The sequence below is a fragment of the Rosa rugosa genome, chromosome 4, assembly GCF_958449725.1.
Source record: "Rosa rugosa chromosome 4, drRosRugo1.1, whole genome shotgun sequence".
Taxonomy (NCBI): Eukaryota; Viridiplantae; Streptophyta; class Magnoliopsida; order Rosales; family Rosaceae; genus Rosa; species Rosa rugosa.
This window is the reverse complement of record NC_084823.1, coordinates 47,469,995-47,496,548: the sequence shown is the minus strand read 5'-3', so window position 1 is coordinate 47,496,548 and position 26,554 is coordinate 47,469,995. Positions and strand designations below refer to the sequence as shown.

At 38.4% G+C, this 26,554-nt stretch overlaps 1 long non-coding RNA gene and 1 pseudogene across 2 annotated transcripts; one reads left to right on the top strand and one right to left on the bottom strand.

The window, feature by feature from the left end:
• Window positions 1-19,819: 19,819 nt before the first annotated feature.
• On the bottom strand, window positions 19,820-21,720 carry LOC133744925 (serine/threonine-protein kinase ZRK1-like; annotated as a pseudogene).
• Window positions 21,721-21,725: 5 nt separating this feature from the next.
• On the top strand, window positions 21,726-25,160 carry LOC133706629 (uncharacterized). 2 transcript variants are annotated; one of them, XR_009844639.1, is made up of 5 exons: window positions 21,726-21,909; window positions 22,644-22,719; window positions 23,187-23,326; window positions 24,044-24,474; window positions 24,659-25,160. It is a non-coding gene; the product is annotated as an uncharacterized LOC133706629 (long non-coding RNA). The 2 variants fall into 2 exon arrangements; XR_009844638.1 differs by having other exon boundaries at window positions 24,044-25,160.
• Window positions 25,161-26,554: the final 1,394 nt, after the last annotated feature.

Here is a 26,554-nt window from a genome sequence, read left to right as displayed (position 1 = left end):
TGTGGCGGTGTTTACGCTCGGCAAGACCATTTTGTTGTGGTGTGTGAGGACAAGAAAATCTTTGTTGAATGCCCCAGGATTGACAAAAGTGAGAAAAAGCATGATTGACAAATTCAGTCCCATTGTCACTTTGGAGAAATTGAGGTGATCGTTGAAAAATATTGCGTATCATAGCAATGAAGGTTTGAAAATGGGTGAGAACTTCATTTTTGCGACGCATTGGATAAATCCAAGTATACCGAGAAAATTCATCTGTAAAAAGAACATAATATTTGAATCCGCTAACGGAAAGGGTAGAAGAGGACCAAACATCACTATGAAGAATTTGAAAAGGAAAAGTTGCGCATTCTTGATTATATTGAAAAGGCAATTGATGAGATTTGCTAAGTGCACAATCTCTGCAAAAAGAGCGAAAAGACAACTTAGAACCAATACTAGACCCTAAACGAGCTAAGACATTTGAAGAGGGGGTGACCCAAACGGTTGTGCTAGATGGCGGAGTGAGTGGAGGCAAGTGCATAGGGAGTAGTGGACACGCTTGATAGATTGAGAGGATAGAGACCATCTGACTTAATACACATTTACGCAAGCGTATGTATCGTTGTCAAGATAGGGAAATATTGTGCCCAAAGTTATCGTACCACGGGGATTAGTGGCTAACCCACAATCCTTGGATAGTCGGAACTAAAGTCACTAAGCAAACAAAAGAAAAAGAAAAAGAAAATAAATAAAAATGTTAATCTAAGGCACCAAGCCCTAGCAATGCTCGGCTTTGGTTTTCACCAAAGCCTAATCAAAACTAAGAGCCTAGTGATGAATATTTACAATGAGTCGAAATTCAATATTTTGAGAGATGATTTTAGATTAACAAAAATGTAATACCCCGAAAATTCAAATTAATTTCCGATGAGTTTTTGGAAATGATTTCGCGGTAGTAGGAGCGAGTACGAAGCTTGGAGAAGTTGTGGAATTAGTTCGAAAGATTTTATTTTCGAAAACGAACGTTATTTAGGGGTTCGTGAAAAAAATCGACTTGATGTAGGTACTGAATCTGGGAAAACCTCCTTCATGAAAGTTGTAGAGCTCGTCGATACGATCTCGTACATATGTGGAACGCAATATTCGGAGTTCGTTTGAATTAGTTATGATTTTTCAAAAAAGTTTCCAATTTGGTATAAAGCTTCCATTTTCAGAAGTTTCCAAAAATAATTTCATTTTCTTCTTTTGGAAACTCAGCTTCTCTCTTCTCTCTCTTCTCCCCCGATTACTTCCTCTCCTTTCTGGGCTTTCTTCCTCCGCCAGCAGCGCCACCGTCCGGCCACCTCAAGCCGCCCTCGAGGTGTCCACGGCTTCGCCTCGACGTCGTCTAGCCACTGGACGTGACCACTTTCCCCGGAACGGCCTCAAATCCGGCAAAACCGGAGCTGCAAGGTTGAGCCGAAAACGGTCAACGCCGGTTTTCTCCTAGCTCCGGCCACCAAAACTCACGATCCTTAGCTCCCTGAACTCGCCTCAACCTGCTAATCATCATCCCAGAAGGATCGCACCTGGAGTGACCGGATTCATGTTCGTCGGAGCTCGCACCGATTTAGATCGAAAACCACCTTCAAATCCGGATATCTCGAGTTACAGACCACCTCTTTCGGTGATTCTTGAACCAGTGAGTTCGCCTTGAGTTACTGAACGAATCTCCAGAAGGAATCGAAGCGATTTGTTGAAGTTTTTACGTCGAAATCTTAGCTCGCCGGTTTCTGCAAATTCTCGCCGGTTTCTGGAAAAATTCCGGCCACCTCGACTGTTCTAGGTAATTTCGACCCCTTCCGGTCATTTCCAGCTTACATGATAGTTAGAAAAGTTGTTAAGCTTGATGAGATGAAGAAGGGCAGCCCGGCCCCGACACCATTGGCGGTGGTCGGCGGCGGCTCTGCCATTAACTCCGGCGGCCCTTTCCGGCCACCTCCGGGGGTCAAAAATATGGTTTCTATACATTTTTAGATCCTATATTTCAATACGATCATTTCGATATATTATACGCAATTTTTGGATATCGTATGATTAAGTTATGAATTTTTACGTTTCGATCGATTTCGATCGTTCGATTCATGATCTGTGAAGATCGGACCGTCTGATGGACTCTTAGTTTTGATATGATGATCGTATGACTGTCCCAGTGGCTTTGTGTGGTCATGGGCGAAGATCCGACCGTTGGATCTTCGTATAATTGCTAAACAGTGAATAGGGAGGCGATTCGTGAGAATCCGTCCGTTGGATTTTCGTATAAGTTTGTGAAGATGTTAGTAAGGACGATTCAGGAAGATCCGACCGTTGGATCTTCGTAATGATTTTTGGAGGATGATCCTAAAGGCGATCTGTGAGGATCCGACCGTTGGATCATCATTTAATTTCGATCCGACCGTTGGATTGTCGTTTGAGTATGTTTTTGAGTTATTGGCTAAGTTAAGGTCATGTTTGATTAGGTGATTGACGGTCTCCCTTGGGTGAGCGGATTCGGTGTGTATTGTGTTGATTTGAAGACGCAGCGGGAATATCGAGGTGAGTAAATCGCACATGGTTCATTCACGAACCGAAATTCGGTGATTTTATTTAATTGGGAAATTGTGGAAATTGTTTTATGAAAATAAATATTTGTTTTAAATTATATGGACTTGATCGACTACGGTCCATAGGTAAGTAAAATGTATTTAAAGTATAAAAAATGAATTTATCGATCTTTAAATGCATTTGAACTATAGTTGGTATTAGTGGTCATTCCTGTGAGAGTGACTACGTATATATATATTTACGTGAAATATATATTGGATGGTGTGGAATTGATGTGATTTATTTACAATTCCGAGCTTTATTCTTTCAAGAATATAAATCATTGTATATTATTGAGTTGATGTTGATGAAGAGTAATTGAGTAAAGTGATGATTGAGTTGTGTGGAATAATTGATTTATAGAGTCGAGTAAAATTATCACATTGATGATTGAAGCAGTCATTCGTAAGGTGAACCTTGGCCCAGGAGGTGACACATTACGATACAGTTAGAGCTCTAGTCTGTCTGTCATCATACTGCTTGGGGGATAAACGAGTTATCATATGCCCTTGGGTATGACATACTGAATGAGGTGATTAATATAATTAATCATAAGCCTGTAAGTATGATATACTGAATGGGGTGATTAATATAATTAATCATAAGCCTGTAAGTATAATATACTGCATGGGATGATTTATATAAATAAATCATAAGCCTGTGAGTATATATTGAGTAAGAAGTTGTTTGTTTTTTAGTAGTCATGATGAGACGTGAGTTGATTGATGCTTGAAGTGACGTTGTACACTCCAATTATTATGCAAAGAAAATACTTGAGTTGAATTTATGCTTGAGTTGATTTGGTTAATTTAAATCGTGCAATCCTTTCATTACTCATACGAGCTTTGCAAAAAGCTTACCGGGTTTGTATTGTTGCAATCCCGGTACACTATTCAAACGGTGTAGCGGGTAATCCTACAGGTCAGGAGAATCGGGAAGGTGATCGAGCTGCGTAGAGTAATTGCTTTGTGTAAATCTGGATTTATATTGTGAGGTTTGTTATGCTCTTTTGAGTATTGTAATTTAATTTGGTGAGAGTGCGTTGTAATATGTAACTTGAGGAATTGAGTTATGCAACATTGAGAGGTGTGAAGTGTGGTTGTTTGTGAGAAAAAAATTCAGGACGTTATTTGTAATTGTATTATTCATGTTTCGACTTTGAATTGATTATTCAAAATTCAAGGCGTGACAGAAAATATAATGAAATGTAAAGCAATTAATAAAAATGCAAATAAATTAATAAAAGTGTAACCAAATAAATGGGAATGTCGGGTGCTAGGGAGGTTCCTTTACCAAATTTCATGTGTCGGAAGCTAATCTAATATAGATGCAAATTTCCTACTTTGGCAGTAGTTGTATCCAAGGCGGTTCAAGGCTCAAGGACCGAAATTCCCTTTCATGGTATTCCTACTCCGGTTCAAGGGTCCCTAATTCACATCAAGAGGCGTATAAATCGAGGAATTAGACTACTAAGCGACCCGCCCGCGCAATCACGTAACCGGTGTAAATCACCATGCTTATATAACCCTTCGAATACGAAATTGAAGGTTTCTAGCTTAGGAATTAGAGGGGGTCAAACCTCTAACTCCGTCCTAGACATGCTCAAAATACACACCCTAGAGTTGACTAGGCTCCTAGACATGCATTTCAACCCAACAAAAATAGATATAAGCATCCATCATATGAAAATTGCATCATTACATTAAATTAAACATCTTTTACACAAAATTTGGGTTAGGGCACACAACCCTAACCCCCAACAAAGAAATTACTCACAACCCATAATCATAGACATCAAAATTACAAAATTCAAATACAAAAGAGAAGAGAAGTGTAGGAGAAAACAAGAATAGTCACAAATAGCTAAAAAGCTAGCATGACTAGTCTTGATTTACAACTCCCACAATTACCCAAGTCTTGAATCTTGTAGAGGAGAAGTCTTTGATGAATCTTTGAAGCTTTGGGTGAGTAAATCCTTCAAATCCCTAAAATAAAACTAAAGAAAATATGAAAAATGGAGGAGAAAAGGATGGGAGAAGAGAATGAAAGAGCTGCCCAAAGGGCTGCCCTGTTTCTTGGTGCGGCGCTGCTCTAGGTTATTCTTCTGGTATGAACAGAGGGCAAGGAGTATATATAGGAATATATATGTGTGGCTGGGCTGTGTGGTTGCGACAGAAAGATATGAAATAGATAAGGCCACGTGGCATCACGTGATAGGCCTAAAGATGAAAGAAGAAAAATGGTCTGAAACATAGCTTAATTAAGAAATGGTTCTTAATTAATTGATCACCACGTGCATGCAGATTCCATTCTTCAATTTATTAATTTTTTTTTTTTTTTTCTATTTCTTCTTTTCCACAACACATGGCCTTCACACTCTTGATGACGTTGACATTGGTCAACTCGTTCATTGATTGTTGACTTTTCTCATCATTGTGTCGAAAATTCTACTTTGCTTCAAAATCGTGTCATTTTTTCTCAATTTCCGTAATTCCGCTTCTTTCCTACAAAATAAATAAAAATATATTAATTATATAATAATTGACTTGAGGATTAACTAATTTCTAGTGTTTTGGATACAATTACATGCATATAAATGCGTGTAATCACCATCCTTACAAGGGCCTTGAAACAAGAGACGACCAGTGAGTAAACAATAGATTTGATAGAAATCAGGAGCAAAGAGGAAAAACACACGATTATCTTTAGTGAACCGTACAACCGACAATAGATTTTTACGAATGGAAGGAATGCGGAAGACATCAGATAAAGAGAATTGAGAGGAGCCTAAGGACAAAGGAAGAGTACTGGTATGAGAAATGGACATTGAATCCCCATTACCCATATACACGTTGTGAGGACCACCATAAGGTTGAGAATTGTTGAGAGGCATAGCAGTCATGTGGTGAGTTGCACCCGTATCAGGATACCAATTGGGATCAGCAACAAAATGAGCTCCAGCAAAGGGTGTGGTTGTGGATGGGCCAGGAAATTGATGAGGATATTGGTGCAGCGAATGATGACTGGTGTGGCAATTGGGACACCAATTTGGAGGTGAAGAACGCACAGCCCAAGCAGGAGGAGTGAAAGGCCCAAAGGGCTGAGCTAGCTGCTGTGGCGCATGAAAGGGAGCCGCACTTGTGGAATTCGACAAAGACAGAAACGGAATAACACCATTGGAGGAGAATGGTAAAGGATTGGAGGAAGAGTTGGTGGCAGCCATGGAAGAGAAGGGGTGGGGGAAGACAAGGACAGAGAACAAAGGAAAGAGGATCAATAAGGTGAGAACCTAAACTACTGATACCATGTAGAAAGTGATATTTCGATATATTGATGTTTACAAATGTACACATATATAGCAGTGAGATACTGCTGTTTCAATGAACCCATTAAACTCTATTTACAGCTATAATCAAAACTGATATGCAATTATAGCAGAATCAAAACAGCCTATGTATTCAATGGAGGAGAATCATATGGCTGGAGTTTAGGAGAAGATTTAGTTTCTCTAACATCTGAAAAGGACATGTTTTGATTGTTTATAACCTTGAGGGCTAGATGGTTATAACTTGAATTTATTGTTATGGCTCTGTTAAAACCTTGGTGACTAAATGGTTACAGCTGAAAAGGAAAGGTTTTGATTGTTTTGCTATTCTTATGTGTAGCAGCGGTAGTAATAGGCTTAAAGAAGGTCAGTACTGTTATTTTAGTAGTTATAGCATGCAAGATTTACCATATCTTTTCTGCCATCTGATCAATAGAAGAAGCTGAGTAAGTATGTCAACTTTTGGGGGAAAAGTTTTTCTTTAAGCATACTTTTGTGGTTAACTTTTGTTTTTCTTGTGCACATTCATCATCTCAACTTCTTCTGCCAATTATGTTAATTTATTGTTTATGGATGGTTAAATTGACTATTACATATGAATGCCTGAGAAAATAACAGTGGTTGGAATCACAAACATAAAGTCAACATATGGAGTTGAGAAAAATTGGCAGGAAGACCCATGTGCTCCATAAGACTACATCTGGGAAGGTCTAGATTGTAGCTCGGATGATCCCCCAAGAATCATATCCTTGTGAGTTTATCCTAACTTTTATATATGTTCATTTTAAGAGGTGAGGACCGTGCTTTTAATTGACAACTATAACTTAGCTGTCACCATGACTCACTTAATGAGTTACTTGAAACTTGCAATTAGGGACTTGTCCTCAAGCGGATTGACAGGAGAGATAACTTCATATATATGCAATCTTGACATATTACATCTTTGTAAGTATTCCAAGCTTGATAACTTAGCAATAGCTGACTTTATGTGTGCATATATCTTCAGTAATTAGTACCTAAATTTATAAATTAATGTATGTATATGGCTGGATTCAGAAATTTATCTTACAATAAATTAACTGGATCAATACCTGAATTTCTGACTAAATTGCCAAACCTGAAAGTCTTGTGAGTATTTTGATTTGAGTTATTAATGCATATACTTGGTTATCTAGAATAGGTTTATAAATTTGCTCGACCTTTGCAGTAACTTGGAGAAGAACAAGCTCAATGGTTGATCACTTCCGAGCATGCTTATTGAAAAATTGACAAGTGGATCATTATTGTTAAGGTCTGTTTCTGTCTAAAGCCATTATCTAATATATTTAGAGTATTTCCTTCTATTTTCGGTTGCAATCTTATATTATTTGATGTAGAAAAAGTTCTATACTGTTAGGCGTTGTTTTGATACTATACAAAGTTGACTAAATTTCCATGACTGATATGCATCAACCTTATTCATTCTAGGGCCGGAGAAAATGAAAACTTATGTGCAGCAATATCATGCAAAAGGAAGAAAGCTAATGTATTCATTCCCATAATAGCAGCAGTTGGTGGATTTGCTATTATGTTTGTAGCATTAGTTTTTATATTATTTAGCATGAGAAGAAAAGAAAACAAGGTAAAGCTGTAATATATATTACTAACAGTTGAAAGGTAAACAAAGAAACTATTTGATGTGTCATATGTTTGCAATATTGATAATATAAGAATGTATTTTTTTGTGTCCTCTTATGGATTTAATGACTCCATTTCCAGAACTTTGAGGACATAATTTGTGTCCTAGTATAGAAAAGAAGACACATATGAGAATATATTGTGTTCTCTCATGGATTTAAGGACTCTATTTTAAAATATTTGAGGACACTAGCTAGTTGTGTGCGTCCTAGTATAGAAAAGAGGACACATATGAGAGTGGATTTTTATGTCCTCTTATGGATTTAAGGACTCCATTTCTAGAGCTTTTAGGTTACAATTTGTGTGTCCTCGTATAGAAAAGAGGACACATATTAGGTAATATGAGGATGCAATTTAGGTGTCCTCTTATGAATATAAGGACACCTTGTCCAAAGCTTTTAGGACACACAAACTGTGTCCTCGTATAGAAAAGAGGACACATTTCTAGTGTCCTTTTATGGGATTTATGATGACTCCCGGATAGAGGACTCTTTTTTAAAGAGTCCTTGTATGTATTTAAGGACACGGTTTCAATGTCCTTAAATCATGTTTTTGTAGTAGTGGTTTTTCCAGAAGATTATTGATCTTCTAGATGTGATGTCATAGAACATGTAAGAGTCAAGAACCATCCAGGAAAGTGGCGAGAGAAAGGCGTTCCTTGTCCAAGAATGAAGCTTCAGAGACAAAAATTGAATCCTAGTAAAAACAGGGTATTTTGGCCAAGACTCTTCTTTGGATGGATTTCTTGGGCATTTTTGGAAGGTTATTGATGCTGCAAATATGAAGGAGAGTCCTAGAATGATTCCTCAAGATTTTGGGAAGATTATTAAGGCTTGAAAATCATTTAATTGTGCTCCAATTAGAGGAATCCTCAAGCAACTAGGGAAGGTCTTTAAAGCAGAATTGGAAAAGGAAACTTGGGCTGTGTATTCCATACATATAGAGGCTCTGAACACGTTGCAAACAACCACCCTACAGCGCCATCTTTTGCCCCCAAAACCCTAGTTCACAAAGTCTTGAAATTCCCAAGTCTTCAAGAAGCAAAACCGTGCACCATCATCCATCTTCCATCAAGTCTTGCCGTGTTCTTCATCTTGAAGGAGTTCTTGCATCCAAGGGCAGTCTAAAAGTGAATTCGTGGCCTTCACCCTCCCCTTTTACGGTTTTTATCCTCTTGTAATCTAGTACTCATGTTTTTGTTTGTTGAATTTAAGACGATGTGTGGCTAGTTACTTTTTGTTAGGGGCAAGGTTTGAAGCCCCAATTATGTAGAACATATGTTTGTTTTAATTTAGTTTCTTGATCTTTGGTGTGAATTGGTTGTTTATCTCTGATTGATTGAAAACTTTTACATGTGTTTGTTTTATGGTGGCCAACATAGGATTTATGCATGTAATTGGAGCTAGGTTTAGAAAATAATTCACCTAATCGTCTTGTTTTCTAATCCACAAGTATGCAAGGCTTTGGACAAAAGTTGATGTTTTAAACAACTAGAAGAGCATGCTAGGTAGGCGTTCCACACTAGACTGCAACTCTATAACCAATCGTTTCCATGAGATCTTAATGCTTCAAATATGTTGGCACTATATGTGTTGTTGATAGAATAGCGTTCTATACCTTGATTGCATGTTTGATAGGCTTAGCTATTGTGCGTTCACGTAGACTAAGTGTCACGCCCCGGATTTTGAATGATAAATTCAAATCCGAAACCTGAATAATTACAATTACAAAAAAACCAAATCTCGAAACTTCGAGTTCATTATTACAATTCACTCTCACAATATATTATAAAGCTCAAATGAGCATAACACACCTCACAACTTACAATTGTTGTAAAACTCTAACAATTGCTCTAACCGCACGATCACCGTCCTGGTTCTCCTGTCCTGTAGGATTACCCGCTACACAATTTGAATAGTGTACCGGGAGTTGCAACAACACAAAACCCGGTAAGCTTTTTACAGCCAGTATGAGTAAACAAGAAAGAACTGTTGATTTATTAGATTTCAAGACTACCACAAACCCACGTTACTTTCTCACTCTCATATATATATATAGACACTTATGAGTTACTCTCAATTTAGCTCATAAGATCACTCACTCTCATATATATATGTAGACACTTATGAGTTACTCTCAATTTAGCTCATAAGATCCCTCACTCTCATATATATATATAGACACTTATGAGTTACTCTCAAATTCGCTCATAAGATTTCCCAACATTTGGTAGACAGACTCATATATATATATAGACCCTTATGAGTTACTCTCAATTTCCCTCATAAGGTTACCATATATATATTGACACTTATGAGTTACTCTCAATTTCACTCATAAGGTCACTCCACATTTGGCAGACAGACTAGAGCTCTAACTGAACGTAACCACTCGTCCGGCCACAGACGTGATTACGATTTAATACTATTAATAACCACCAGCCCGGTACGAGAGCGTGATTCACTAATAGATGCCATGGTCACCTCGTGACCTAGTGATCTCCACAGATCACAACAATTTATTGTTCCTCAACAATAAAACTCAACACCTCTCACAATATATTGTTTCTCAACAATAAACTCAATATCTCTCACAATATATTGTTTCTCAACAATAACTCAACACAACTCCAACAATACATATTATTTCACGTAATAATATATATACAGACATTCACACAGGAATGTCTAGTAACACCAACAATAGTTCATATGATTGCAACAAAATAAAGCAATTAATTGTATTGGGTTCGTAATATGAACCACGTGAGGTTTACTCACCTCGATAATCCCGCTGCGTCTTCAATTCAGCTCAAAATACGATCCACAATCGTCCACCAACTCAAACCGTCAATCACCTAGTCCAATAATGATCTTGACTTAGCCAACAACTCAAATATGTAATTAAACGACGATCCAACGCTCAGATTCAAATTAAACGATGATCCAACGGTCGGATCTGAATTTAATGATGATCCAACGGTCGGATCCTCACGGATCGCCTTTAGGATCATCCTCCAAAATTATCACGAAGATCCAACGGTCAGATCTTCCTGAATCGCCTTTACTAACATCTCCACAAAATTATATGAAAATCCGACGGTCAGATTCTCACGAATCGCCTTCCGAATCACTATTTCTCAATTATACGAAGATCCAACGGTCGGATCTTCGCCCGTGACCTCACAAGGTCACCGGGACAGTCATACGATCAACATATCCAAAATTGAAGCAAAACCGATGGTCAGATCTTCACAGATCGTAAACCGAAGATAAACGTAAAAACGTTAAATAGTAACGTCAAAACGTAAATCCACTATTTATCAACTTTTTCTAACATGACCATGTTATATATCAAAACGCTCGTATGGATGCATAGATCATCGCCTAGATAATGAAAACTCGAAATATGGTCTGATGCGCCGCCACAAGCGGTGGTCAGTGGGCGGTCAACGCGGCGGTCAACGCCGGTCAACCACCTCAGATGGCAAAGTGACCAACTACAAACTGGTTCAAAATGAAAGGGTGGTCGACTTTCATACCTGGAGCTAAGCCTGGTTCGGCCTAGATCGTCCTAGATCAAGCGTTGAAGTTGGATTAATCTCGTGCGTCTGATCAGATTCCAGATTGAATCAGGGACGTCGAAATCTTCAACTCGTGATCTTTCACTCCACACTCCAAATCGTCAAGCAAGGCCTATATGGGGATGATCAGGGGGAAGAGGAGATCACGAAAATGGGGAGGATCGGCCCGTGCAACGCCGGCACGGCTGAGATCCGGTCGGGTCGGTTACTCCGCCTGGGGTCGCTTCGATCCAGCTCTGGGGGCAACGGCGGTGCAAGGCAGCGGCACCAGACGACTGGGCGGCTTGCGGCGATCACAAGGAGGGCCGGGTCGTGGCCGGAAGACGCCGGAGGACGAAGATGGGTCCGGGTCGGGTCAGTCGGGTCGGCCGCGTGGGAGAGGAGAGAGAACGGAGAAAATGGGGGACTGTTCCGCAAAAAGAAATTGTTTCGTCCTTAAATGAAATTTCTGATTTTTTTTCGATATTTATAGAAAATTCCCAAATTTCAAAAGTTCATAACTTATTCATACGAACTCCGAATATTGCGTTCCACATGTCCACGAACTCGTATCGACGAGCTCTACAACTTTCATGAAGGAAGTTTTCCCAAATTTTGAACGTATAAAAAGTCAACTTTGTTGACCCCCTAAAAACGTTCGTTTTCGAAAATAAAATCGTTCGAACTAATTCCAAGCTTCGTACTCGCTCCTACTATCGTGAAATCATTTCTAAAAATCCACGGAATTTAATTTGGATTTTCCGGGGTATTACAGTCTACCCTCCTTAAAGAAATTTCGTCCCGAAATTTGAGCGTAAGTCAATTCCTCTCGATTAAGGTTGACCTAACTATAGAATCTCCATCTTTTCCAAATCTGTAGTAATCTACAAAGCCTCAGCCCTTTGTATAAAAATACATTCCTATGGCCACTAAATCCTTTCATCACAAACGTAAACGCACAACACAACTGCTCAACATCACTCCACATCAATTACACAAAATCATCACATGGATCATCTCATAGATCCTTACATAGATCTTCACTCTGTACTGGCATACAAGCACAGTAAACACTCCCACAAAGTGTTTCGCTACTCAATTAGCATCACGGTAAATCTCTATAGTAAAACTCAAGCATGCACCATTCTTCACAACAATAGAGATGCATCACTCAAAACAAATCATCCCCAAAAGCACGCCAATAAAATATGTCACCCAGTGACGATGACTTGGGCTTGTTCAATCCTTGGGCTAAGCACTAGGGCTGGCCATTTGGGCCTGAAGAAATCGGACCATCCACATTTCGAACCGGCCCAAACCACTTTGGGTTTAACATTTGGGCCTACTATTCGGGCCGAACAATTGGGCTTACCATTTGGGCCTACCATTTGGGCCTACCATTCGGGCTTACTATTTGGGCTTACTATTTGGGCTTACGATTTGGGCCTACCAATCGGCCCACCAACTTCCAGCTCGGCTACGGTATGAAATTGTACATACCGTATATACGTATGCATACCGTACAGATCGTATATACGTATGCATACCGTACAACTGTATATTCGTATGCATACCGTACAGACCGTATATACGTATGTATACCGTACATACCGTATATACGTCGTATATCAAGCATATACGAGATCCAAAAATATTTGTAAGAGGTAAGGTTCGAACTCCCGACCTCAAACACGAAGGTTTTGCTCCCAACCACTGAAGCAAGAGCTGCCTTCATTAATATATGCTCACGTGTTATATTTATTATGTCATAAGCGACATAAATAAAATAACGGGGGAGGCAAGGTTCGAAACCTCAACCTGCTGCACGAAACCTTTGTCCCCAACCACTGGAGCACAAGCTGTGCTTAATATAATGTGTACAAATGTTATACTTATTATGTCATAAGCGAACATAATAAAAATAAACGAGAGGCAAGGTTCGAACCTCTGACCTCTTGTACATGAGCCTTGCTCTTCAACCACTAGAGCACCAGCTGCTCTCGTTACTATCCATGCAACTTCTTTTATTTATTCTATCATAAGCGATAGAATAACAACAAACTGTCGGTACACTCCACGTGCCACGACACGTCTCTTCCGTGATTTACGGAAAGCAAATCACTTTCGGCTAAAGCTGTCTGCCACAGCGTCTCGAGGTTCGGCCTGTCCCCTTACACGCTCAACACGCGCCAACAGCTTTTCCGGGTTTCGGGGCGACTTTAATCCAACGCGTAGAATGAATCACAGGAATCGTTCATCCAACGGTGGAGATCTGCTCACCTCGCTCTATAAATAGGTGCATTCTGGAGAAAAACTGTTCACTCCAAAAGAAAGAAATTTTCTTCCGAGCTCAAGTCTTTCTCTCTCAACTCTTCAGCCTTTCTCTTCTCAAATCCTTTCTTCATCAATTTCAATCCTTCTCTTCTGATCTTCTCTCCCATCTAGTTGATTCAATCCCATCTTTCCTCTGAACTTTCAGATCTTCAATATTTTCCTCCAAATCTTCAATCCTTCTTTCTCAGATCTTTTCTTCCATTTGAAGATTCGATCTCATCTTTCCTCTGAGAATCTCAGATCTCCAATCACCAGTTCAACAACTCCAATCCTTCTAACAAAATCTCCCTCAAACACTAAACCATGTATTCCTCGATTTCCACATCCTCTCACCCCATGACCCAAGAGCCACGAACTCTGCAACTAATGGAGCTCCAAACCCCGCAACAAATGGAACCACAACAACAGCAACCAACAGAGGAGGGAGGAAACACCCAAGCAGCTGGAAGTAGTGCCAACATGGATTTCTGGCGAAGCCGTACCAGGTGGATTCCTACTCCAGAACAAATAAGAATCCTCAAGGATCTTTACTATGTCAAGGGATTTAAGTGCCCAACTACAGAGCAGATTCACGAGATCTGTCTCCAGCTGAACCAGTATGGGTATGTTGAGGGTAAGAACATTTACTTTTGGTTCCAGAACGTCAGGGCTCGAGAGAAGCAGATGAATAGGTGTAATCAGGCTGCTCCAGTGCCCATGAGAACTAGTTCTCTTGGTACTGGTAGATCCATTGATCTCAATTTTGGGTCCACTGGTTCTACTGGTGCTGGTGGATCCATCGACATCAATTTTGGGCCAGCTGGTGGATCCATTGACATCAATTTTGGGTCCACTAGTCCTACTGATGATGGTAGATCCATTGATCTCAACTTTGGTTCCACCTATTCTACTGGTAATGAAGGATTTATTTACTTAAATTTTGTTTCGTATTCTTCCTCACACTTCAACACTAATACCAGTACAACTCTTTTGGCACAACAGGAGGACAAACATCCCTGCAACAACGAGGAGGAGATCACCAGGAGGTTCAAACTCTTCCTCTGTTCCCCGTGCACGGCGAGGACGTCTTTGGTAACCTGAAGACTACTTCCGAGGAAGGTAGTGCACATGATTACTATTTCGGTGGCTCAGGCGGTTACAACAGTGGCTCAAACGTTTCTCTTGAGCTCAGCCTCAACCCATCCGGAGCTGCTGACTAGGCTTAGTATAGCATAGTCCTCGCTTTTTTTTTTTCTTTTTTTTTTTCTTTTTTTTTTTGTAATATAAACTCAATAAGATGGTGTGCATGTTTTCTTTCCTGTTTGTTTAACCAACAACAACACCAAGGATCGAACCTTGGTCACCCAATACTGTTTTCAAAACCATAAACAACTCTACTGCACACATCTTTCATAATGATGCAATAAAAACAATCACTCAAAAAGAATCCAACAATCAATTAAGTCGCATCGAGGTCTAGCTAGTATCCTCTGAGTCAAACCAAACACAACAATTTCATCGATAGGATTAGGGATTTATAAAGCTAAACACATCCTGAGTTAGCTAGGAAAAACCCACGTCTTTAGAGTTACTCTTACAACTCTTATAGAATCTCGATAATTCCATCTATCAATTGCTTCAACAAAAACTCACCACAATTCAATCCCTAACATTTAGCGATTCAGAAATCAAATCAAACTCCATATCACATAGTAATTCACTTGAACCACTATGGATACCTAACAAAATCACTAAAATCAATATCCGAAATTGCGTTTAACTATAACACCTAAAATCAATCACCAAAGGCACACACTCTCATCCAACATCATTCACAAGAACTGATTCTAACTCTCCCAATTAATTACACCAAAATCAACTCCATTGCAAAACTTTAAGTGTCCCGCCTACTTAAACTTAAAACACACCACAACTTCAAATTCACTGCAGCCCATCTCCATACTACGATCCAAAACTTAAGAAAACTAGTTCACCACACAAAGGCCACAAAATTCAATTTCATTCACTTGAACAAAACTATATTCACAAGTCACGGTCAGGTCATCAACCCATGGTGTTCAAATGAATAAATTTCAAATCCAGTTTTCCTTGTGAATCGTAACGTATCGTTCCAAAATGATGCAAGCAACATCAACCACGTATATAAGACACATCTCGCGAACTCAATTCAAATTCAGAATCACCAAAACTACTACTAATTCCAATTCTACCAACAATCTTGATTCTGAAGGAATTATAGTACTCAACGACAACCCAAAACAATGGTCTCTCATCTCTAACCATCGAGCACAAAATAAAATTCTTGTCTCGCACCTTAAACCCTGCTTAACAACTTACAAGCACAAGGAAGAAGTAACCGCAATAATTCCTTCCCTAACCGCAACACTACTCACAACTCCACATGAGTCAAGAATCTATTCAAGAACATTAGTATATTCAACTTAAAAAGGCAAAATTACCATCGATTAATACTCGTATCCACATTACAGACGAGCATAGGTCCACACCATGCCTTCAACCAAACACTTCAACAATCAAAAGAACCTCATTTCCATAAAACAATCCTCGTTGACTTAACAGAGTTGAATCAAGAGGTTCCTATTCCTCAAGGATTGTAACTCGCGGCCACTGAACTTATTCCCATACGAACCTACAAGACAACTGTAAGGTTCTAAGTACAACCCCTTCGAATATCCATCACCTAAGGAGTATAGTATGCTTGGCTAATACATGTATAACACTTAAAACACAGTATAAGTCAAATACAAATTCATATTAACCAAGTCAATACTATAGGGAAGGTATTCACGTTCCCTAAACGACCTAGCGGCCTAAACAACTCCCAACACTCACGCATACCCAATGACTTAGCCAATACCAAAGAGCACACGATGGGGATCCGCTGCAGACGGGCCATCACTCGGAAGGTATTGACACATCACCAAATATGCACCTTACGCTCTGATACCAAACTGTCACGCCCCGGATTTTGAATGATAAATTCAAATCCGAAACCTGAATAATTACAATTACAAAAAAACCAAATCTCGAAACTTCGAGTTCATTATTACAATTCACTCTCACAATATATTATAAAGCTCAAATGAGCATAACACACCTCACAACTTACAATTGTTGTAAAACTCTAACAATTGCTCTAACCGCACGATCACCGTCCTGGTTCTCCTGTCCTGTAGGATTACCCGCTACACAATTTGAATAGTGTACCGGGAGTTGCAACAACACAAAACCCGGTAAGCTTTTTACAGCCAGTATGAGTAAACAAGAAAGAACTGTTGATTTATTAGATTTCAAGACTACCACAAACCCACGTTACTTTCTCACTCTCATATATATATATAGACACTTATGAGTTACTCTCAATTTAGCTCATAAGATCACTCACTCTCATATATATATGTAGACACTTATGAGTTACTCTCAATTTAGCTCATAAGATCCCTCACTCTCATATATATATATAGACACTTATGAGTTACTCTCAAATTCGCTCATAAGATTTCCCAACATTTGGTAGACAGACTCATATATATATATAGACCCTTATGAGTTACTCTCAATTTCCCTCATAAGGTTACCATATATATATTGACACTTATGAGTTACTCTCAATTTCACTCATAAGGTCACTCCACATTTGGCAGACAGACTAGAGCTCTAACTGAACGTAACCACTCGTCCGGCCACAGACGTGATTACGATTTAATACTATTAATAACCACCAGCCCGGTACGAGAGCGTGATTCACTAATAGATGCCATGGTCACCTCGTGACCTAGTGATCTCCACAGATCACAACAATTTATTGTTCCTCAACAATAAAACTCAACACCTCTCACAATATATTGTTTCTCAACAATAAACTCAATATCTCTCACAATATATTGTTTCTCAACAATAACTCAACACAACTCCAACAATACATATTATTTCACGTAATAATATATATACAGACATTCACACAGGAATGTCTAGTAACACCAACAATAGTTCATATGATTGCAACAAAATAAAGCAATTAATTGTATTGGGTTCGTAATATGAACCACGTGAGGTTTACTCACCTCGATAATCCCGCTGCGTCTTCAATTCAGCTCAAAATACGATCCACAATCGTCCACCAACTCAAACCGTCAATCACCTAGTCCAATAATGATCTTGACTTAGCCAACAACTCAAATATGTAATTAAACGACGATCCAACGCTCAGATTCAAATTAAACGATGATCCAACGGTCGGATCTGAATTTAATGATGATCCAACGGTCGGATCCTCACGGATCGCCTTTAGGATCATCCTCCAAAATTATCACGAAGATCCAACGGTCAGATCTTCCTGAATCGCCTTTACTAACATCTCCACAAAATTATATGAAAATCCGACGGTCAGATTCTCACGAATCGCCTTCCGAATCACTATTTCTCAATTATACGAAGATCCAACGGTCGGATCTTCGCCCGTGACCTCACAAGGTCACCGGGACAGTCATACGATCAACATATCCAAAATTGAAGCAAAACCGATGGTCAGATCTTCACAGATCGTAAACCGAAGATAAACGTAAAAACGTTAAATAGTAACGTCAAAACGTAAATCCACTATTTATCAACTTTTTCTAACATGACCATGTTATATATCAAAACGCTCGTATGGATGCATAGATCATCGCCTAGATAATGAAAACTCGAAATATGGTCTGATGCGCCGCCACAAGCGGTGGTCAGTGGGCGGTCAACGCGGCGGTCAACGCCGGTCAACCACCTCAGATGGCAAAGTGACCAACTACAAACTGGTTCAAAATGAAAGGGTGGTCGACTTTCATACCTGGAGCTAAGCCTGGTTCGGCCTAGATCGTCCTAGATCAAGCGTTGAAGTTGGATTAATCTCGTGCGTCTGATCAGATTCCAGATTGAATCAGGGACGTCGAAATCTTCAACTCGTGATCTTTCACTCCACACTCCAAATCGTCAAGCAAGGCCTATATGGGGATGATCAGGGGGAAGAGGAGATCACGAAAATGGGGAGGATCGGCCCGTGCAACGCCGGCACGGCTGAGATCCGGTCGGGTCGGTTACTCCGCCTGGGGTCGCTTCGATCCAGCTCTGGGGGCAACGGCGGTGCAAGGCAGCGGCACCAGACGACTGGGCGGCTTGCGGCGATCACAAGGAGGGCCGGGTCGTGGCCGGAAGACGCCGGAGGACGAAGATGGGTCCGGGTCGGGTCAGTCGGGTCGGCCGCGTGGGAGAGGAGAGAGAACGGAGAAAATGGGGGACTGTTCCGCAAAAAGAAATTGTTTCGTCCTTAAATGAAATTTCTGATTTTTTTTCGATATTTATAGAAAATTCCCAAATTTCAAAAGTTCATAACTTATTCATACGAACTCCGAATATTGCGTTCCACATGTCCACGAACTCGTATCGACGAGCTCTACAACTTTCATGAAGGAAGTTTTCCCAAATTTTGAACGTATAAAAAGTCAACTTTGTTGACCCCCTAAAAACGTTCGTTTTCGAAAATAAAATCGTTCGAACTAATTCCACACTTCTCCAAGCTTCGTACTCGCTCCTACTATCGTGAAATCATTTCTAAAAATCCACGGAATTTAATTTGGATTTTCCGGGGTATTACACTAAGTAATTAGGGAAACATTAATAAGGGACATGATCTGCTTCGACTTGTTTCTTGGTTGGTTTCTTTTCACACCTTAGTAATTGAAACTAGGTTAACTTAACATTGTTCGAAAGTAATTGGTGGTGGATTTCTGAGTCTCTAACGTCTTCTCCATATTGTTTTTCAAACTCTAAAATCGTTTTTGTTTTCCTATTTTCCTTTTATTTTCTTAGAAATTAAAAAAAAAAAAAACTCAAATCTGTTTAACTTAGGATTGCAACGCACCTTTCTATCCCCTTCTGTTTCCTGCCATCTTTTCCTCTCTTTTCTTTTTGTTGTGTGACGTTTTCTTTAGTGGTAGTATTGTTTTGTTTTGTTTTTTTAGTGTGATTAATATAGTTACCCTCAATCTCTAGCATCGAACGATCCTTGCTTATCCTTTACTACTGACGACTACATTTTGTAGGGTTAAGTTGAGCGCCTAATTTGGGCGTATCACTCAACATCTAGAGCAAGCTTGTCTGATTGGACTGATATTACATTATTACTCGACACGAATCCATGCTAGACCACTAGTACAACCTGCTAACATGAGCAGTATGCATATATGTCGATTTGTGTTAAAAACAAGTGGCGATTTAGACAACAAGGTGAGGGTGTTTTAACTTCTTATAAATCTAAACCGGGGCAGGTAAAGTTGTGCATGAACCATCAATGAATAAAGTGAGAAATTCAATCTGATTTCAAACAGGGGATAACAAATGTGGATGTCTAGCGAAGCAGGAAAGACTTCTCAATAAGTATCAGTTCTTTAGCCACATCAATCATATCTGGCCTTACTTCACTTTCATCTTGGGTGCATGACAATGCCAGTGCTAGGAATAAATGCAAGTGCTCTTGAGCTTGCTTATCTTCCCCTATCTCTCCAAGGATTTTAGGATCTACTACCGTCTGAATCTGACCATCACTAGCATGACGTTTCACATATGAAATAATCGACTCAAATTCTCCTTGATATTGAAGCACAACTTTTTGGCCCGTCAACAATATACAAAAGCACACCAAAGCTATAAACATCAGTCTTTTCTGAAATGTAACCAGACCTCATGTAGGCAGGGTCAAGGTACCCATATGTCCCTTTTGGCTCATCTACAACATGGGATTGCATAGGAGGAATGGTTATGGAAAGTGAGAAGTTGCAAAGCTTCGGAATATAATCATTGCCCAAGAAACCACAGGAGGCTCGTATATCTCTATGAATAATTGGCCGGGAGAAGGCAGTATGCAGATATGTAATTGCATTTGCAAGTTGCTTTGCAATGCGCGGCCTAATATTCCATGGTAGGGATTGATTTGCTCCACAACCCGCTTCACTAGTTAGAACTCCTTCACTTGCACATTCAAGCACTAGAGCCGGTATAGGGAGCTCTAAGCAGCAGCCCAACAGCTTTAAGACATTGTTATGGCTGCTCATCTGCATTGTTATTATAATGTCACGAATGGCCAGAGACCTAGCTTCATACCCAACTTGGGCAGTACTCATAAACTTCTTAATGGTAATTGATCGGTCATCTAGAAAACCATTAAACATTTGGTAACGAAATTCCTCCGAAAAGTCTTGTATACTGCAAGAAGGATCAAAGTTGTTGGTTGCCCTTGTGAGTTCATCAAGAGAATAACAACGAATTGGATTAGACTTTCCATCACATGAAGCAATGAGATCTTCTAATAATTTGCTTCCATTCGCCAAGAATATATATTGATGATGATACAATACCAGTATCTCTCTCCTCTGTCCTTAAACATGGAAGCAGTGAAAACCTGATACACATATTAGAGAACGAATGTAAAATAATGATGGATATATCATCAACAATTCAACACCAATAACCAAAAATACGAAGAGGAACAAGACTATATATCTTAAATTAATCAGGTCTAAAATTAAGAAAGCTAATTGTTCAAGTCATAACGTACAAGCTTTTGGATGACATTCTTTCCGATCACTTTGTTCTTCTACGTATCACTCGACCAATCCGCCTTACCAAGTTGGATTCAGGCTGCTCCGGCCGCCAGTTAGAGACTAACTTATTGATTTCTTCCACCGAATACACTGCAGATTTATTTTGAAAGTGTAGCAATAGTTATACTTGGTTACATTCAATTTCTCCAAGTATATATGTGTGTTTGTGTGTGTGTGTATATATATATATATTCAGGGATTCATGACATCATTTTCTATGGAATGAGTTCTTTTCTGAATCTGTGAGGTTTGCAGCGTCAATGGTTGGTAAAGAATAACATGGCGCAGAAATGGTCAAATGGTCAGTGTTTGTCCAAGTTGCCTTCGTTGATAATAAAACATAATTCTGCTACCAATACACCTATCTGAATTTAAAATTTGATTTATTAATAAATTTACGAAATAATTCGTGTATTTGTAGAATTTTTTTATAGTTGGTGTACGTGGGAAGTGAAACAGAGTGAAGAAATTTGGGATTTTCTTTTTGCTGTAATTTCACTAGGCAATGGGTTGTTAAGTAATTACCATAGAATAGGTATGGAGTTTTTCTTACAATGACACAGCATGAAACAAGCATTGGTCAATAGATATTGTGAAACTTTTAGTGAGTTCAGACTTCAAAGATCTGATCCAGTCACTTCTCTTCTCAAGAAAGGTCTTTTCCAAAGTATATTCCAGAAGCCTTTATCAACATCAGTCTCTCTCCTTCGCCGACATCAACAGCACCCATCAACATCCCCATCACTCATAACTTGGTAAGATTTTATACTGATAGAATAGAATTAGCCCAATATAATAAGCACTGATATTTTGATCAAACAATTACGATCATTTGTTTTACCAGATTGTTCATCTATACCCAAAATGATGTTGTATCTCTAAGGGCAGTAAACCATCTGATTCAAATTGTTTGATCCAAGTTTTTGATTCCTTTTTCATTGGAGTGGGAGATTATTCAGTTGCTTTTATTCTATCATTAATATTTCAGTCCCTTTAGTCCGTTTGACAGCTTTGAATATTTCAGTTTTGAAAAATTTTCTCTTTTACTGTTTCTGCTACTTTTGATATACTTTGGTTTCTGATTGGTCCCTTTTTTTTTTTTTTTTGTGCTTATGGTTCATCGTCAATTGATATAAATCTTTACAGTTTAGAAATTTGGTTTGTCTTCCACTTCTAAATCAGGTTGATTAATTGATAACACTTGAAGCTATTCGATTAATTGTATGCTGGTTTTACTGTTTATATATATTCTTTGATCCGTGTGTTTCAATTTGCTAAGAAAAAGAATGTCTACCAATATTAACCATAGCATTTATTCATATGAATATCAAAATATAACCAAATGAGTTAATATATTTCATACCAAGATTTGCAAAAAGCATATACAGTTTACTACTTCATATCCTTTTGGTAATTAACCAATGCTAACAATTGTATTTATCCATATTCTGTAGTAGATGAACCTCATTCTGACAACTACTTTGTGCAGCTTCAGTTCTATCTCAAAAACCGAAATCAGTAACAATAGAGAAATGAACAATAATTTGGTCTTCTATGTGTGAAAGGTGAGTGAAGTTTTAAGTAAAAAAATTTATTTGTGCATTAACATCGATACTCTTCTAAAATTTATTATGTATTTTGACTTTTCTCTCTTTAATAGATTTTTCAACAATCTTGATATCACTAACTTTTGTTATTTTACACACACTATTGTAGCCAAGTATCACTGCACCAAAAAAAAAAAAAACTGCAATGTGTTATTTTTAGCTTTGATTTGTTTATTTTGTTTAACTTTTCACCACTCAATTTAAGTCTCATTGAGAAATTTGAAGCAGGTTAGAGGAATTCGCTCGAGGTGATTTGTATTTCCTGTCACCAATGATTTTCCTTTTCGTGGTTTATACATGGATATCTATGAATGTTTTTAAGTACTATGTGAGGATCATAAGTTCAGAACATATGAGACTGTTTAGACAATATCATTTATCTTAATATGGTTCTCAGTATGAAACACTTTTTGCTGCTCCTGTAGGTTATGTGAAATTTGGACATAACAGAGAAGACAATGGAGTAGTGCATCATGAATGGGCCTCCGTGGCTCAGTGAGTTCATTAGCTTTTGAATGACCATTCGATTAGCTTTGGAAACAGTTGAAGAAGGCAGAGGACCTTGGTAAGTGTTAGTTTCTCAATTTTGAATTAGGTCCTATCAAACACTAATTGTGAATACAAGATGAATATGAATTTGCTTTCATTTACATTCATGAACTTCTATATGTACCCTTTGATCATCTGCAATAGGTGGTAGTGATCCCCCTGTATTTAGTTACATGAAGTTATGGTAGCGATTTCTTTGCTGATTTTTGTGGCACGTATGATGACTTTCAATGGAAACTGATTTTTTTTTTTTATCATGTTTATCTGATTGTAAAGATGATGGCCTGAAACAGAATCGATTTTCATTTTCAGTGTTGGCATATTTATTCATCAATTCCTTTCAAATCTGTTTTTGGAACAAAGTCTTTACCTTATGCTTTACATTGTATTATACATGCTCATCTCATTTACATTGGTTTTGCTGTATGATGCGTACTTGATTATCTCTACCTTTTAGTTGATGCTCTCTATCAAATTGCTATTCACTCCCATTTATTGTCAATCTCAATTTTCACTTTGTTGCCTCTTGCTTCTGCTGAACTAAATTACAAGGGGCAAGGATTTGGATAGTTTATTCTTTTTTTACTGTTATTATATGTAAAGTGCTGAGTATGCAACTTATCTGCATTGAATTTTATATGCTCGATTTATATATGGTTGCTTAGAAATTGAAAGAATGCCGCTGCATTAGTTTGGTTGCAATAAGGAAGATGCTAACCGTGTTCCTTTTTAGGTTTATTTAAACAGAGCCATAGACCTCGGTGAGAATAACAGTCATATACCATAGGATGAGAAAGGAAGATTTACAAGCAGCAGTAGATGGAAGGTCAGAAAAATTGAAGAAGAGCTGTTAGTGGTAGTAGCAAAGATCATATTGTCAGTATTGGCGGGTGGGTTTCTGCTGGTGTCCTCACATCTCTATGAGCAACTGATATTGAGGCGTAAAGGGCTAAGATCAAAGCTCCAAAAGCAAGAAATTAGAGGGCGTCCTCCATTCCTCTTGGGGAATATCCTTGCATAACGCCTTCAAAGCAAGGACCACTCAATAGCAACAAAGACTACAGATCCTTGAAAGCCTCTGCATGATGATCGTCATGTACCTTCTGTTTGTCACCAATGATCTTCAAAAATCTTCCCCCACAGAGGAATGAAGAAGTGAATATGGTACGTTTCTATACTATCATGCATTAGTTCATACATTATGCCAAAGACGATTATTTCAACATGAAAAGATGATTTATTAATTGTCGGGTGATTATTATGGATTATTTATTACGTTGTATTGTTTTAGTTTCTGTAAAGTTTCTAATCATATACTTGGATTTTGTAATTGTGCATATGAGTTCAGAAAAGTATTCCAGTACTGAAGTAGATTTTGAGACCTTTCAGCTCTTGCTCAAGCATGAAAAACTTTCGTGCATCAGCCCAGGTGAACTAATAAAATTACATTCACCTCATACATCATATAACCTACATATTTCTTTGGTTTGTTTCTTTTCAAAATTTAAATGCTCTTGGTCCTGTCTGTATTGGCCTTTTCCACAAAAAAGGGGAATCCTTTGTTACAATGGAAGGGTCGTTATATGCAATTTATTGTTTTTTTGGGTTTGATTCGATGGCTCTCTGTCTTTGCTTTGTTTCACATGTCAGTATGTCACACAGTTCCACTTGTCTCGGGGCTGTGGAGGCTTTACATTTTTTTTTTCCCGAAGGAGCTCTACTTTGAATATGCAGAAACCTTCATCCAACTGCATGATTTTCTGAATGGATTGGAGACATTCGAGCACGGTGTTGTGAAATTTTAATTAAAACTCGCAAGCGCACGAATCGTCGTTAGTATAGTGTGCAAGTACGAGGTCGTTCCAACTGAGGATTGATAATTAATTTAAATCCTAACCTAATTAATCCAAACACAAAAACACATAAACAATCAAACTAAAGAAGATATGGTTTTAAGGTTTTTTCAATAAACAAATAATTTGAGAATTAAAGAAACAAACAAATAAACAAATAATGATAAAACCTAGGGTTTCTAAATCAACCACTAACAATCCTATTTATGTTTCGATGCAATTAATAGATTCTTTTATTTATTTTGATGACAATTCCCGTATCTAAGTCCAGGTACGGCACTTAGACCATAGTTTTCCTTAAGTGTATGATTCTCTCCAGGTACGGCAGAGGTCGTATATCCTAACATACAGTTTATCCAGGTACGGCATAAATTTAACACATAGGACTCATTACGTACTAGAAAATAAGAGAATCATGCAAACCATTACTTCAGGTACGACAATAATGTAATTCACAACTCTTAATCACAAGAAGCTAATTTGAATTATATTGCAGGTACGCCTCAAATTCATCTTCTAATTACTAGATGCAAAGCCCTAAGGTGATCAATCAAAGAACTTAAACATAAAGCATGAATTCAAATAGTGACTAAGAATTCATCATAAAGAAACTATAAATCCATCAATATAATATCAAAGTACATAAACAATCATGATAGGGCATCATTCTAACCCAAGAAAAAGGTTTAGCAAAATATAACTAAATGAAACATAGAAAGAACATAAAAAGAATGGAAAGGGGAAATAAAGGGAAGATGGATGAGTCGTCTCTGCTCCTTAGGCGTCTACATTGTGCTCCCGAGACTCCTCTCTCATGTAAATTCGTGCTCCCTTATATAGGGAAGATTTCTGCTCATCTTTGGCTTCATGTTTCCTTGTAAAACTTGGATTTAGATTCCTTTCTTCATTTGGAATGGGAAAACCTTGAAATATCTCTTGTAGAAGTAGGAATAAGTTCATCATTGAATCCTCATCTGAATTAACTTCCTTGAAACATTAGGATTGATGATCTTGTGCCACGGAACTTGAGTTCTCCACGAATGGTTGTAAATTCCCGAGCAGATTTCCTGTCCGACCTATCTTCACTCAAATAATCATAACTTTCTCCAGAAATATCGAAATCGAGATCCGTAAAATTCTACAGAAAGTTGACATCCGTAGCTTTCCATGCATATAAGGTTCATTGTCTGATTCGATCTGGGTAACTCCCAGTAATTCGAGGAAGTTGGATGTTCTGCACAGGCAGATTCTGGGACCTGGGCGTCTTTCAATCCTAGTTAGCTCATTTTAACTTCTTTTCTTCTCTTTATGAGACAAACCTACAAAAACACTATAACAACATAAATGACTCGAAATAAAGAGGACTAAGCATAAATACTAAGATTAAGAGG